We start from the raw sequence: 15,538 nt of genomic DNA on the forward strand, positions 1-15,538 counted from the left end.
GTTTGCAGCTCGCTTCCTGCAAACCAACAAGAACCGTGTTTTATTTAGACATGCATTTTATCTCAGTACTATACGACCCAAAGAGGATGGATGGTCTTTAATATACGACCAATTTCCGATACAAAATTTTATGGTAATTGCATAAGAAAAAAATTCCGGATACGACATTATATTATATCATTCCCACAGTTATTTGGGATTCATGTCAATAATAATATTATGGTTATGTTCATTTTCGCATATTAATCAATAAAGCGTGAAAACCACTTGTAGTGATTTTTAATTTGTACATCATCTCATCGATTATTTAAGTATTTTTTTCTCTCTACAGTATTATAATATATTATTATCATTGATTAAAACATAATAGATTAAAATAAACGTTAAAATTACGTTCCGCATTTAGTAACACCATGTTATGACTATATATTATTAATACAATAATTTATTCAATTACGTCAGCAAAATCACTTTGGTAGTGTTTACATCGAAAGTGTTTTTAAGCAATTAAATGACTTCACATCTTTTCCATTGAAATAAATGCAAAATATAAAAGCTTTTTCAAGTATCCATTAGGCCCATTAATAACATTACGGAACACATTCTCAATTTTTGAATGTTGACCACTCGCCGAAAATGCCTATTTATAATTTAATCACCTACCTACTTAAGTACTTCCAGTTTATTACGTTAATTTATTAATGAATATCCTTCTACATTTTGATACTATATTTTTAGATGACTGGTAAATCTATCAAGAGATCTTAATATAAAATAAAACTCAAATTTAAAAAAAAAACACAGTGGTACCTACTCAAATAATGTAGCCGACTCGTCAAGAATAGAATATTATATCGTGGTTAGGGATTGCAATACAGAATGAATATATAAATACCGGTATTCGACAAAACATATTATTAAGTATAGAAATAATTACAAGATAAAAAGAACTTTTTATATACTTACAACGTTTTTAAATTTTATGCTGAATCATATAAACTTGACTAAAAAAATTTGTACTTATTATATTTCTTCCGAAATAACTTTTCATACAAAACAGAATTAACTGAAAATGAATTCAATTCTACTTAAAGATGGCTAAAAGTTTAAAAAATGCATTGGCATCGTGTTCTGATATAAAAAATCTGATATGAAAAGTTTCAAATGTCTAGCTAGTCGGGAAGTTAGTTAAAAAACGATTGTAAGATTTGTACTGGATAAACAACCACCGGACAAATAAGAATACGACCTAATAAAAACGTTGTAAAAAAGAAGTACTTATTGATAAATATAACTATCAAAATCTATTTAAAATACTATTTTACAGTAACCTAGTGTACTATATACACTATATTATTATGTTGACCATTATAAATATGTATAGATCATAATATTTTAGAACTGCTAATTTTTACAATTAATACTATCTAAATCTCTCTCAAATTTAACCTTTGTTAGATGTACTATCAACGTTAGATCAATAGTTATAGAATAATAATAATTTGAAATATTTGCCTCGAATGTTTTCTTGTTCGAAATATTATGTTAATTATTCATCTCGACAATTCTATAAGTATATTTGTGGGACATTATTTTAACATTATTTAACTTTAGTTTTAGTCAATATATTTGCGTTTTGGCAGCATAAAACTTATATAGTAAATTTAATATACAATGTAGTAGTAAGTAATGCAAAAATAACATTAAATTCATTTTCGAAAAACATAAACGTGTACGCTTAATTAATACCGAAAGTACCGGTATTTCTAGGGATTGCAATATCGAAGGAATATATCAATACCGGTATTTCTCATTGAATACCGGTATTTAGTCAATATATTTACATTTTGGCAGCATAAAACGTACACATTAAATTTAGTAAATACACTATAGTAGTAAGTAATGAAAAATATCATAATCTCATTTTCGAAATTCATAAACGTGTATGCTTTCTTAATACCAAAAATACCGGTATATTGCATTTTTGAAACCGGTATTTCGGTATCGATACAAAATTGAATACCGGATTTGAAATACCGGTATAGCAATCCCTAGGTATTTCGATATCGATTAATAAATACTGACATTGAAATCCCTAATTGTGGTTATTATGCCCAATTCAGACCAACGACATAATATTTTGTGTGTGAATAAAGTTTTCCATATATTTATAAGAACATCTATATATATATAAAAGAAAGTCGGGTTAGTTACACCATTTATAACTTGAGAACGGCTGGACCGATTTTTACGATCTTTGCATTGTTGGATTTGTCTCAGCCCCGAATATCAGAATAACTATTAAGACATTGGAAAAATTCACGGGAAAAAAATTTATGAAGAAAATTAATTTTCTCATACATTTTGACATTTTGAACAATGAACGCGCAATCGAAAATAAAAGAAAATCACAAAAAATTTAAATCCGTATACAACGCCATCTCTGATACATAACAGAAACAATAAACAAGAAACAAACAAACAAAAGAAAGAATTATAGTCGAAATTTACTGTCAATGGTGTAGTGTGCCCAACATTTCGTGCTTCATGTCAACAGCTCAATTTGCTTGAAAACGATACTCATTGGGATATGACAATCGCTGAAGCAATTGTTTTTACATCTCCAAATCAGATACGCACATTATTTGCTATCATTATTTCGACATGCTTCCCATCGAATCCACCTGAACTGTGGAACAAGTACAAGGATGACATGTCAGAAGACATTTTACATCGAATTCGTGTCAGTTTAGGGAATCCCGATCTCAAGGTGAATGAGGTGATACATAACCAGGCTTTGCTTTTAAAAATTAGATACATGTGTTACCTTATGTGCGGCAGTTTGTTAGTCAAGTTAGGAATGCCAAAGCCACATCGTGGAATGAACGACGCTTTCAATCGAGAATTGGAACGTGAACGTGAATATGATCGAGATGCATTGAACCAATCAGTTCGAACGAATGTACCACCGTTAAACCCCAAACAGAAAGTAGTGTACGATACATTAATGAAGGCAATTAATGATGGAAATGGTGGCTTATTTTTCCTCGACACGCCCGGTGGAACTGAGAAGACATTCCTCATGTCATTGATTTTGGCTACTGTTCGTGCGAGATCCGAAAATACTGTAGCAGTTGCTTCTTCTGGGATAGTGGCCACGTTAATAGAAGGATGCCGAATGCCTCATTCAAAGTTAAAATTGCTTTTAAATCTGCAAACGACTGAAAAACCGATATGCAACATTGCAAAACACTCAGTAATGGCTAAAGTTTTGTTAGCAAGTAAAATCATCACCTGGGATTCATGCACAATAGCGCACAAACGCGCATTGAAAGCACTCAATCGAACTATGGAAGATCTGCGTAATGACTCAAGAAGCTTTGGAAGCGTAATGATTCTACTATCTGGCGATTTCCGCCAAACACTACCAGTCATTCCAAGATCGGCCGCTGCCGATGAAATAAATGCTTGCCTCAAATCATCGACACTGTGGCGCTATGTGAAGAAACTTCAGCTGACGACAAACATGCGAGTTGCATTGCTAAACGATCCATCTGCCGAAAATTTCTCCAAGCAATTGCTGACTATCGGTAACGGTCGATGAATCGAACGGATTGATTTTGTTTCCGCTGAATTTTTGCAATTTCGTCTCAACTATGGACGAACTCATCAACAAAGTGTTACTGAACATCATTGCTAACCATAAAAATCACAATTGGTTGAGTGAACGAGCAGTCTTGCGGCAAAGAACAAAGATTTGGATCACTTAAACTTCACAATTCAAAATCAAATCGTTGGTCCACTGCATTCCTTCAAGTCTATTGACTGTGTAACAAACGAAGACGAAGCAACCAACTATCCAACTGAATTTTTAAACTCATTGGATAATATAACTGAAGGTTATACGTAGCATGGTCGTGATTGTGTCGGCAAACCATCTGCTTTATTCGTTTTCGTACCTGACAACAAAAGGAAAAATGTCGTATATCGCAAGATGCTTCAATGAAGGGAATCGACCCGAGTGCAACCCATCCAGCAAATATTTTAACACAAAGTAGTGCAACAATGCTACGCGAATCATTTCGATTCGCTTCAATAAAGCAAATGCCTTGCTGCCACGTGAATTACATTCTTTTTTTTTCTTTTGACCATGTCCGATCCTAATAGAATCATATGGGCCTCCACAGAGTGGAGGTTTGTATTAACAGATTTTATTTTTACGAGAAATAGATGTCAGCTACTTTCTCAACGTATTAGGACCATACGCTGACTCATGCACAAATTGAAAAACAATATGTGAACTTCCCAGACCCAGGATTCGAACCTGGGACCCTCGACACTATAGACCGGCGCTTAATCCACGCGGCCATCGTGGGTGTACAGTGTGTACAGTTCAATGCAATTAAAATACTTTTCATTTTAATTTGATTTTTGCACATTTATTGAACTTATTCATTTTGAGTATTCATTTTAACTTAAGGCCATGCATTAGTTGAGGCACGGTCTAAAAAGATCGTTGCTAGGCGATGTGCGGATTGCGGGTCGCGGGTGCAAAAGACGCCTGTCAAACGAAATATTATTTCTCATATAAATCCAACATACGTCCATTTTATGTTCTGTTTATTATTCTATTAGTAACAATAATAATATATTCATTGACATGTTTTCTTTTTAAAGTAAATGGGTAACGTTTTTAGTCATCTTTACACGATTTTAGAATTAATTGGCCCGTCGCCATCACGCAGCAAAGTGACGTATGTCTGACTCGCCGTTCTCTCAATGAATGCGAAGCGAGTACAAAATTTCGTCGCGCGTACAGTTGAAAATTATTTGGCGTTTCACTGATGCGTCACCTTAATAAAAAAACTGAATTTAATTCAGCTAATAAGTTGACACAAGATTATTGATTCTGAGGTGGTACGAAGTTTGCCGGGTCAGCTAGTTATAAATAAAAGTTAATGCTCGTAAGTTGTATACAACTTCTGAACCATTTTTATGCAATGTTAATAAAATTATTACGTATCTTGGTTTGCACAAGGTATTAGGTATCTGCAAGGTTGATACTTGAGTTGGAATTAGTGATTAAAGCCCTAGCCAGACAAGAGTGTGCAAAACAAAACACATACCAGTTTTCAACAGTATATCATATATCCAATCGTCAATCATCCAGAAACTGAAGATAAAGGAACGGCTCTCGACGATATGTCTGAGAAGAATTCTGCAGTCAGGCGCGGACCGGACAACCTGGAGAGACTGGTAGTTTTGGGTAGCCTCCAGGAAAGACGAAGCAGAGGAAGAGCGTCTGCGCGATGGAGCGACCAAGTTAAAGAGCTGACTGGGGTCACCATCCATTCTGCCCTGAGAGACGCGGAAGATCGAGAAGGATGGCGAAATTTAAATGTGGTCACGATCCTCAGCCATGAGTGCACGACCAAGAAGAAGATCATATAATATACTGTTATCATGTATTATATGATATTATGATGGTGCTCATTCAATATATGTGTATTTGAAGGTTGCCAACTACGATTGACAAAAACATGCCAGACGGGGTATAAAAACAAGCTATTTGGCATGAAGAAACGCTAGATTGTGTGAAAATAAAATTTCAAGTAAATTTACTTATTCTAGAAAGAACGAAGTCAATACCTTTGCTTTCGCATATCGAAAAAAGTGCAAAAATCGAAAAAAATGTCGATACGTGTAAAAATCACACATTTTAACAGAAATATATTTAAAAAAAAAATAACAAAACATTAAATAATGCATGGAATTTTTTCGTTGTGTTTTATTTCTCACTAAAACAGGCACCGACCTACCTGCATTAAGTACCTATTTGATAGTCAAAAATTTGATGTGCATGAAAATAAATAAATTAAATATCCAGCATTTTTGTATCAAACACATTTAAGGCTGTAGGAGGCATCAAAAAATGCTAGTAAAAACGCCACAAGCCAGATGCGTTTTTGCAAGCTTGATGCCTATCGAAAAATGCTAGATCTGTCAAGAAAAACGCTAAATTGGCAACGCTGGTTGCAACACACACTATTGCGCGTCTATAATCTGTGGTTCATTTTCGTAGGACACAAAGACATGTAGTGTATTGGGGTGTATAGGAATTATATTTAGTAATCTGTTATGTGGTAAATATTTACTAAAATGTATTTCGAAAATCAATCAATAGATTTTTGTACACGGTTTGATTAATTATTATTATAATGTGTTTTATACTGAGTAGATTGACGAAACTTATTCAAAATAATAATACGTTCTTGGTGTATATAGAATGGGGTAGAGTTGGCACATATTAATATAATAAGAAAACATTTTAAAGCATTAATGTAACCATGTCATTATAATCTTAAGATCTTAAAGCTTTTAATAAGTTATGTTATTAAGATCATCAATTAGATTTAACGCGTGACATTTTACATTAGCCGAGATTGTGAGAGAGGCAAAATGTGAGATATTTTGTATGTAGGCACTTAAGCTGTTCTTTTCTCCAACATCTGCGCGTATGAGAAAGTAATGGCATCGAAGTAACCGTGAAAGCTTCTTAATATTTAAACATTTTTCCATATTCTTCTGTGATTTTAATGTTGTAAGTTGAATGCTTGCCGGAGTACCTCTGTGGCGTAACGTGGAACACTCAACAACAAAAAAATATAATTTCCTTTTATCTTTTCAATGAATTCATTGGAATATATCTTAAAATTTATTTATTCCTAACGGTCAAGTATTGATAAGCACCGAAGCTAGTGGTGCCTATTAAATCTGGCGAAAATTACATATTTTCAACTTGTGTTTTTACAATTTTACCGAGCTCTTCCGTCTTCCACAATTCCATCGGACGTCAAGTTTTTAATAGAATTTAAGAGAGAGGCTGAACAATGGTTTCTCACTCAAAGAAGAAGAAGATAATGTTACAAAGGATCGCAGTCAAAGCATCGGCAAAATTATATATTTAAAAAGCTTCTATCTTATCCAGCAATTCATCGTCAAAAAATCTGTTAATGCACACTCCACCCTGTTACCAATGTATCAAATGTACCAAAATGTATCAAAATTACCAACAAATGTATCAAAGAGAAGTTAAATTATACAGCGCATGAACACTTGCATGGATTTACTTGCACCAATAGTGTGGATTTTAAACTATCGGTATAATAACTGTTTACACGTAAAAGTGTCGACTGTCTCGCCAATCTCTTTCTTCAAGAGTAAGCAAAACGCAATGTTATCATTTTATGGTACTATTTGACACGTCGTGAAAATCGGTTAATCTCAAGATGAGTCTATGAGTGGTGCAGGTTCACTACTATCGTTCTACTGCGCAGGTGCAGATATTGCACGTTCTAATTGTCGCGTGAAAATTCAGAAGCTTCTGAACTTTTTTGATTCATGCGTGCAATCTTGCAACTTGCACGATAATACGTGCTTACACGTGCATTTTTTTTGTTATGGCCGCGATACTCGTAATACGTACTGTCAGCAGTAAATCCATTCGAGTGTAAATGGGGTATAACATTAGTTTACTGGTATTATACCAACGAATTTTCAGTATATCTACATAAATATTATTTTATAAGAACAATAATATAACCTTTTTTTAAATAATATTACCTCCCAAAAAGTTAAATAAAAATGTTTAACAAAATATCTGGTACAAATAAAAAAGAAAGAAGGGAAATCAAGGGTATGGGTATATAAAAATAACAACAACAAAAAGCCTCTAGCCAATGAAGGTTTCAGAATAAAATGATAGGTAATAATATTTTAAATAAGTATTACACATTGTATTTTAATTTACTTAATATAATTTCTCACCACCATTACAGATAAAGAAATGTCAATATGTTTTTGACTCTTCGGTAATGTAATAATATTCTTATAATTAATAATATATTGGTAATTAAATTTTGGATCCGATTGCCTTCAATTGCTGAAAACCCGAATCACACCCGAACAATGTGTTATGTCTTCAATCGCTTACTGTATAAGCTAAGACAAAAAAACACGATACAATTTTATTTTAGAAATACTGGATTCACACAATCACTAAAAACTTTCAATACAACCGCCAAAAAAGCGACAATATATTCTAATGAAAAAATATTGTTTCTGTAGGCTTTTTGATAAGTGCTCCACGATACGGCACTGAACCCGAGAAGCATTAGCTTCTAAATAAAAAGGAGCTCTTTAGGGCTTTTGTTTCCATTCTCCGCGCATTGCCAGCCAGGGTAGATTGTGTACTGCAAGGGAGTCACAAACATTTATTATTTATATTTTATACAATATTTTAAACAAGTCCTGAATAGTTTTTTGGACAGCTTATGATTCCACTGCATATGAACAAAATTATTGATTTAACATGAACATAATATAAAAATTATGGTACAAGTCGGTTTATGAGAAGCCAGGCGGAATCCGCGATAATTTTCATAGTCGATTTTGGAAAATATCATTAATTCAATAATGAAAACCTAATCTAACCTAACCTAACCTAACAAATAATCCAGTAGGTATATGGGATATTTTCAAAATTTGTTTGCCGCTGGCTTCCTGTAAAGTAAACCGACAAGAACCAAAAATATAAATTCAACGTTAATAACATCCAAAGGGGGAAGAACTAACAATTACTACTAATTTAATAATATTTAAATGAAGAAAAACAGCGGAAAAAATACACAAAATCATTAAGAAATACCTAGTAAGTTGATTAAGTCGTATTTTTATAAAACCACGCCCACCTAAATATATTTTTATATCACTAATATCAATCTTGTATCTCCTACTTAGATGACACTTTATTTTTACATAAATCATCTATTCTATTACAACTACTGTACTACGTACATGAGAAAGATAAAACAATCGCAATCCTCACAATCAAAATATCTAGAAGAGAAAAAAATATTTGGGTAGGCTCACTATCTGCGGAAAAATTGAGAATCGACGCCAGGGAACACAAAATTAATGGGAACTGGCTTACCCTACTGGGTGTGGTATAACAGGCTAAATATCTCGAGTGTGGAAAAATATAAGATAAACTTAAACACGTGTTTAATAATAAGCTTTTTTGTTTTGTCACGTTAATATAACGTCCTTTCAATCTTTGGGAACAGTCGACGCGGTATTTTTTGTACTTGGGTTTATAGCGGTCAAGCCATAAACTACCCTGCTTCAAAACTTTGGTCTATTACGATGGCATTTACATTTCTATTATTATTAATCTTTTCTGTGATCGACGCGGAAGATGGATAGTCGCGTATACGATGGTTTAATTAATTAAAGAATATTGTGGGACTTTCAATACACTGAGCCATACCGACTGTGTTTAGGAAAAAGGGCGTAACCCTCGATTTGAAAACTGCTTTTATTAGATATTAACAATGTATACAACTAAATATACGTTCTGTAAAAAGGAAGTAAGCCGCAAATGCCGATTTATTATCTAAATTCAGCTTTTAAATGAGCTTTAATTAAGTTTTAATTTAAGGAAAAAAGCATTTACCCTCAATTTTAATGATTTTTCTGTAATAACTTCTTTAATTATTAGTAGGTCAAAAAGATATTACACCAAATCATCAATCATAATGCACCCAATGTCTATGCCTATTTTTTATTAATATTGAACCAAAATCATTCAAAAAAACGTTTTTTGCCTCTCCTGTAAAATTTGATCTGTGTGGGTTAGGCCCTTTTTCCTAAACACGGTCGATACGTTCTGTACAATGCAGGGATCGCTGGAGAGACATAGCTGTAACACAATATGATATGATTCACGATCCTCAATAGTGAAGGAGACGAAAACGAATAGATTAAATTACATCATTATTAAATCCCTACAGAAAAGGGCAAATTTTGTAATACAATATAATATGATAATGACGTATTTACGATTAGTCGAACACAGCTTTATAAGTAAATGTGTTTATATTATAATCTATGACTAATATTGATTCAATGAGCAATGATTACTTTAAGATTAACGGTAGGTAGTCGGGGTTTTTAGAATGCAAACTTTTTTTACTAAATTATAAAAGTGACTTTGAAAATATGACACTTACGTTATCTGGACAACATCTTAGGTTAAATTTGTCGCCCCTGACGTCACAGGCGAGAAGTGAGAGTGGGGGTGAAGGGCACCAGGAGTGGGGGTAATGGACCCGTCCGGCATCACTTCATTACGCCGCCGTCGGCCGGCGCTCTAAAACCATTCCAGTGTTCCTCAAATGAGCCTCGCATTCATCCCACAGCCTGCTCGCCCTGCCACCCACAACCTCCCCCCGCCCTTCTAACTACCCAAAAGGACCAGAATATCCTATCACTTCGTCCCATGGATGGGTCGATCTACTCTTGGGCACTTGGACGAAAATGGGACATCCGTTTTCATTTAGGCAGTAGGTTGATATCGACGCTATAAGGTAAACGTCGCCCAGCGTATGAGCGTCGGAAAACTAAGCACAAATCGTATTCTGGGATACTGAAAGTATGATTATATTTTTAAACTTGTTTCTTGCTTTTATTATTATTATATAATCAAGGTTCTATAATATTTCCGTTTGTCTTTATAAAATGGGCTAGAAAGGCTATGGTATTATAAAATACAATATAAATATTGCAATATGATTAACTAAAATAACAAAAAACGTTTTAAAATAATAAGTAGGTACTTACTTCTATTGAAACTTTTTAATCATCCCGGATATTGACATATTCCACTTGCGTGAGATTGAGAATAAGTGGGCAGTGTTTTATAGATTCTTAAAATGGGGTCTACCTAGCACATTTGCTGTACTTTCGTGTATCTAATTTATATTTTTTGTATTTACACTTTTCTACTGTTCAATAACAATACAATACAATTTATATACTTAATACTGTTTTAATGTTTTTTTGTTTCTAAATGTCATGTTTTGAACGTTTTATATTAATAATTAGTAATTTTTACTACTTACATGTAAAAAATAAATTACATTTGAATTTGAATTCGACATTATATTTTTATTCATAATAATTTAATTGATAATCCATAACATGTATCTATCAGTTTTAAGGGGGAGACTTCTACTTACCAGAGGCACCTAGAGGAAAATTATGAAGCTTGCAGTTTGAGGCATTTTTTTTGATAATTTACAATTTCAACTGTATTAATTAATAAATAAGTATGTATCCGAAAACATTAAAAAGGGAATTTTTTTAAGTCAAAGATAAACTTACAATTACATTACAATTTGTTACATATTTATGTCCACAGTTACGTTATTATTACAATATATTTAATGGTCATATGTATTATTAAAATTTAGTTTATTAAGTTTTCAATTTTTCCTCGTACAGATTTTTGAATAATTCATAGTTTTAATCTTTTTTATATTTATTTTAAAAACATCGATTTCCTTGTTAGCCACGGGCCTCAAGGGTTCCGTCGCCGTGGCTGGCATTCCTTTACCCTGTAGCGGTGCTACAAAAGTGATATATGCGCTGCTGGTCTAGCATGGCGGGAGGCACGAGAATTGGTTATGGGCCGAGGAAAGTGGCGCGAACTTGTGCTTCCCCTCTGCCCCAATTCTGGGACGTGACAGGGTGAAAGAAGAAGAATTATATCACAATAATTAATAATAACTACCTAATTGGGTTTTATATATAGTAGAGGTAGACTAATAATAACAAAATATCTGTCTGTGATTTAGAAATATATATTTGCCTTTTGATCCATGATGCCACAAGCACAAAATAGTTTTTTTCATTTGTTTGATTCGTTATAACTAAATATTAATGATATTCGCACAGCTTATAGAATATTTATATTGTTGGTACTAGGGAATCCAATCCCGAGCCAAAATTCTGATCCCGGGATTTCGGAATTACAATTTGACAGTCTCGGAATCCCGGGACTGGTCCCGAGATTGGCATTGTTTTCATAGTTAATATATTTTTTTTATATTTACAAACAACATTGATAAAATCGGTCAAAAATAAATCTAGTGTAATTTATACTATTTAAGACATTTTTATTGTTAATATTGTGTACGTTCAATCATGAAAATACATAAGTTCAATGGAGTAAATAATATTGTAATATAAATAATAATGTGAATTTAGTATGAGATTGCTGTTTCTGATAGTAAAGACTTACTTAGTAAATGAGTTAGCGAGATCTAAAATAGTAAAGCAAATCGTAGTGTATGGCCTTTCCGCTTCATAAATCTAATTAGTCAGCCAAATATGAAACTGCCGTAAAACGCATGAGATCATGGTGGAATTACTTTGTTAAAAGTGCGAAGCATTGTTTTTTTCCAATCTTTCTCATTTTTATTAATTTATGTGAAAAAATAAAATGAATCGCCAACTTACATATGGGTATAAATCAAATTTCATTCAAACTCAGTTTATTTCTAATTTAGTTATTTGTTATTAAAAGTATTTTTTCTGTTATATTTTCGTTTTTATTTTATTTTCCATAAAAATTGATGAAAAAATCAATCCTGAAATCTTCGGGATTATGTTTACTAATCCCGGGATTCATAGGTATCGAAAATAGCTCGGGATCCCGGGATTTGAATCCCTAGTTGGTACCAATTCAGAAGAGTTTCACATCGATATTTTATAACATTCGAAGTTATAACATTAAGTTTCTCGAAAATAATGCACTAAACTTGTGCATAAAATACTTTATAGTGTATATAATTAAATTAAGAATATTAATACTATCAACTTAGGGCACTTGCTTGAATTTAAATTTAAATCGATTTGAATTAAATTACTGCTGCGTAATGTACAATTTTATCTACCGTATATTGGCAATAGCTTTAATGCCTTTTTTGAGGAAATTATATGAGTAGTAATTAATCACAAAAATACACGTGAATTGTATTACTGTGGATTGTACTTACATACTGAAGGTATATTGTTGAATACAGTATCAAAAAATCCATTCCATTTTCTTTTTTCCTATTTCCGTTGATTTTCGTAGTTGTCTTGCGTGTTTCTATTAAAAGATAAGTGCAAGGGGATCACCATTCGCCAGCAGGTGAACGACAACGAAGGGCGGCTCCCGTGGGCGGCATCCGAAGACCTGATCCAAGCAGGACCAGGGCGGAAATTGGTTTTCCTAAGCGGCGCCAGTCTGGTGAGTGACTTGTCGGTGAAATATAATCCGTCGTCTAAACTTTGTTAGCTGCTGTTCGACGGGCAGAGGGAATCGAGAAATTGCTTAGGACGTAAGCCGGGTACGCCATAAGTGATCTATGAATTAGGTAGGTTCACATTTACATACGTAATGCTATCCTTGAAGGTTTATAGTTGGAATAGAAATTGAATTTAAATATTTTATGCAAATATATATCACATTATAAGTAATCTATATTTCTTCAGACTGCATAATATCAGTAAACAAGTTGCATAACATAATATATAATTAGATAATAATATAATAGTTTCATCTTAAAGCTATCATTGTTTAAATAAATATGTAGCAGTGGCGAAAGGTGGAGATGAGATCCGAGATAGGCTGTTAAGATCCAACATAAATAGTGCACACTAAACTTTATCAGTCATACGTATTTGTTTTCATTGAAATAAGACTACAATTTAGTGTGTTAGTAAGTTTTAAAATTTAATTAAGCCCTGCGAAACGAACCCATAATAAATAATAGTCAAAAAATACTCGTCTATCTATAAAATATCTAAAATTATGTATTTGAATCACACATAAATTTGGATATTTTATAGATAGAAGAATATTTTTTATCCATTATAGTTGTATTTAGTTAAGGCTTAATGAATTTATCGAAAGAGCCAACGATATTATGTAATATGTACCTATTCTTAATTCAACGAAAACAAATAAGTATGAATGAAAAAGTGTGCACAATTTTGTGGCATCACCCAAGCATACCAAAACTATTTCGGTTTGTAATTGACACTATTTCTTTTATTCAACGAGTAATTCATAAGATTTAAGAATTTACCATTCTAATTATTGAACATACATAATTTTGAAAAACACTTCTGAGAAAATATATTATAACCAATAGAAAAAATCTTTTTGAAAAAAGTAAGACACCCGACAGGATTGAACCTGCATCTCCTGGGTTTACGCCCCAATCCGCGCATTATCCACTATGCTACGAGGTATATATAGCATACTTAAACTATTATTGTCTGATTAGGCAGGGCTTAGTCGATTTTTAAAAACTAACCAGCACAATCAAATGTAAATTGTGTTCTTTTTTCAATGAAAACAAATAAATATGACTGACAAAGTTTAGTGTGCATTATTTATGTTGAATCTTAACAGCTTACCTCCACCCCTCGCCACTGACCCATGACATCAAAGCCGACGCGTAAGCCGTTCGGCCATCGTGGGGTACTACCTACAAAAAATCATGAACTTACTGGGATTGAAACACGTTTTTAAAAAAAAACAAATTCCGTCAACATATGACTTACATCTTTATATTCAATCAAGATAATATTAATTGCCAATTTTAAATATAGAGGTCGTTTCGATTACTCTTTGTTTTAATAATGTTTTCTCTATTTTTCACCTAACCAATCGCATACCATAGCGTTTCATATCTAGTCACATAAATAACAGAATCTATAATAATATAACCGTATTTGCAGAGCCAGCTCGGGAAACCGGGGCCCATAGTCTACCACGCATCATTGCCGGCTTATTGAAAGAGTGGCCAAGTGTGTGATACCTCATGCGAGATTGTTGCGCCCTAGGTTTATTTCACTCCCCCCTCTAATAAATAATACTCATGTCGAAATAAATCGGCATTTAAATTGAAAAATAATTTTAAAAATACAATTCTTTTGATAAAAATATTTTTTACGCCAAATCATATATAAATATTAAATCACTTAAGTAAGAGCCATTCTACACGAGCAGGTAAAACGCCGTACAAAACGTGGCTAATTTAAACGTAGAACAAAGACACTGTGACTCATCACGCAATTACATGACAAACGCTTTCTATCGCCTCCAGAGGCATTCTGACCGCTACCCGCTCTCCGAACGCCTTCTCCCATAACCGAAAAAACATTCGTGAAGACAGAATAATTATTATAAACCTTTTCTTTTTTCGATTTTGTTTCATGGCGTAGTCGGTAGTGGGTGGAGCCCAATGTTTTTTCCAACTAAATATGCTTTATTATGCAATTAAATATGCTGTGATGAGAGTGTATGACAACAAAACACCATACAAATAACATTCCCTTATTTTACTATAAATTTATTCCAATTTCAATTTTTTAAAAACTTCGTTATTACGTATCCTAGATGTTCCCTTGAACAATGTTTCTTAAGGGCCCACATGCTCAGCGTAAGTCAGAATGGAGCTTTTGTAGTATTTTCAGAGCATAACCCTGCACATTCCTTAAACGTTGTAGATAATCTATTTATATAATTTTGAAGCCTTATTATCCTTTATATTTATTTTAAACATTTGATGACTGCATAAAGTATTTTTATTACATAAAATAGTTATTCTTTTAAACCTCTCGCTCTAATGTTTTAGAATAT

Source organism: Rhyacophila brunnea, unplaced genomic scaffold (assembly GCF_057557595.1).
Source record: "Rhyacophila brunnea isolate RB1 unplaced genomic scaffold, BYU_Rbru_1.0 scaffold_8, whole genome shotgun sequence".
In the NCBI taxonomy this organism is placed as follows: Eukaryota; Metazoa; Arthropoda; class Insecta; order Trichoptera; family Rhyacophilidae; genus Rhyacophila; species Rhyacophila brunnea.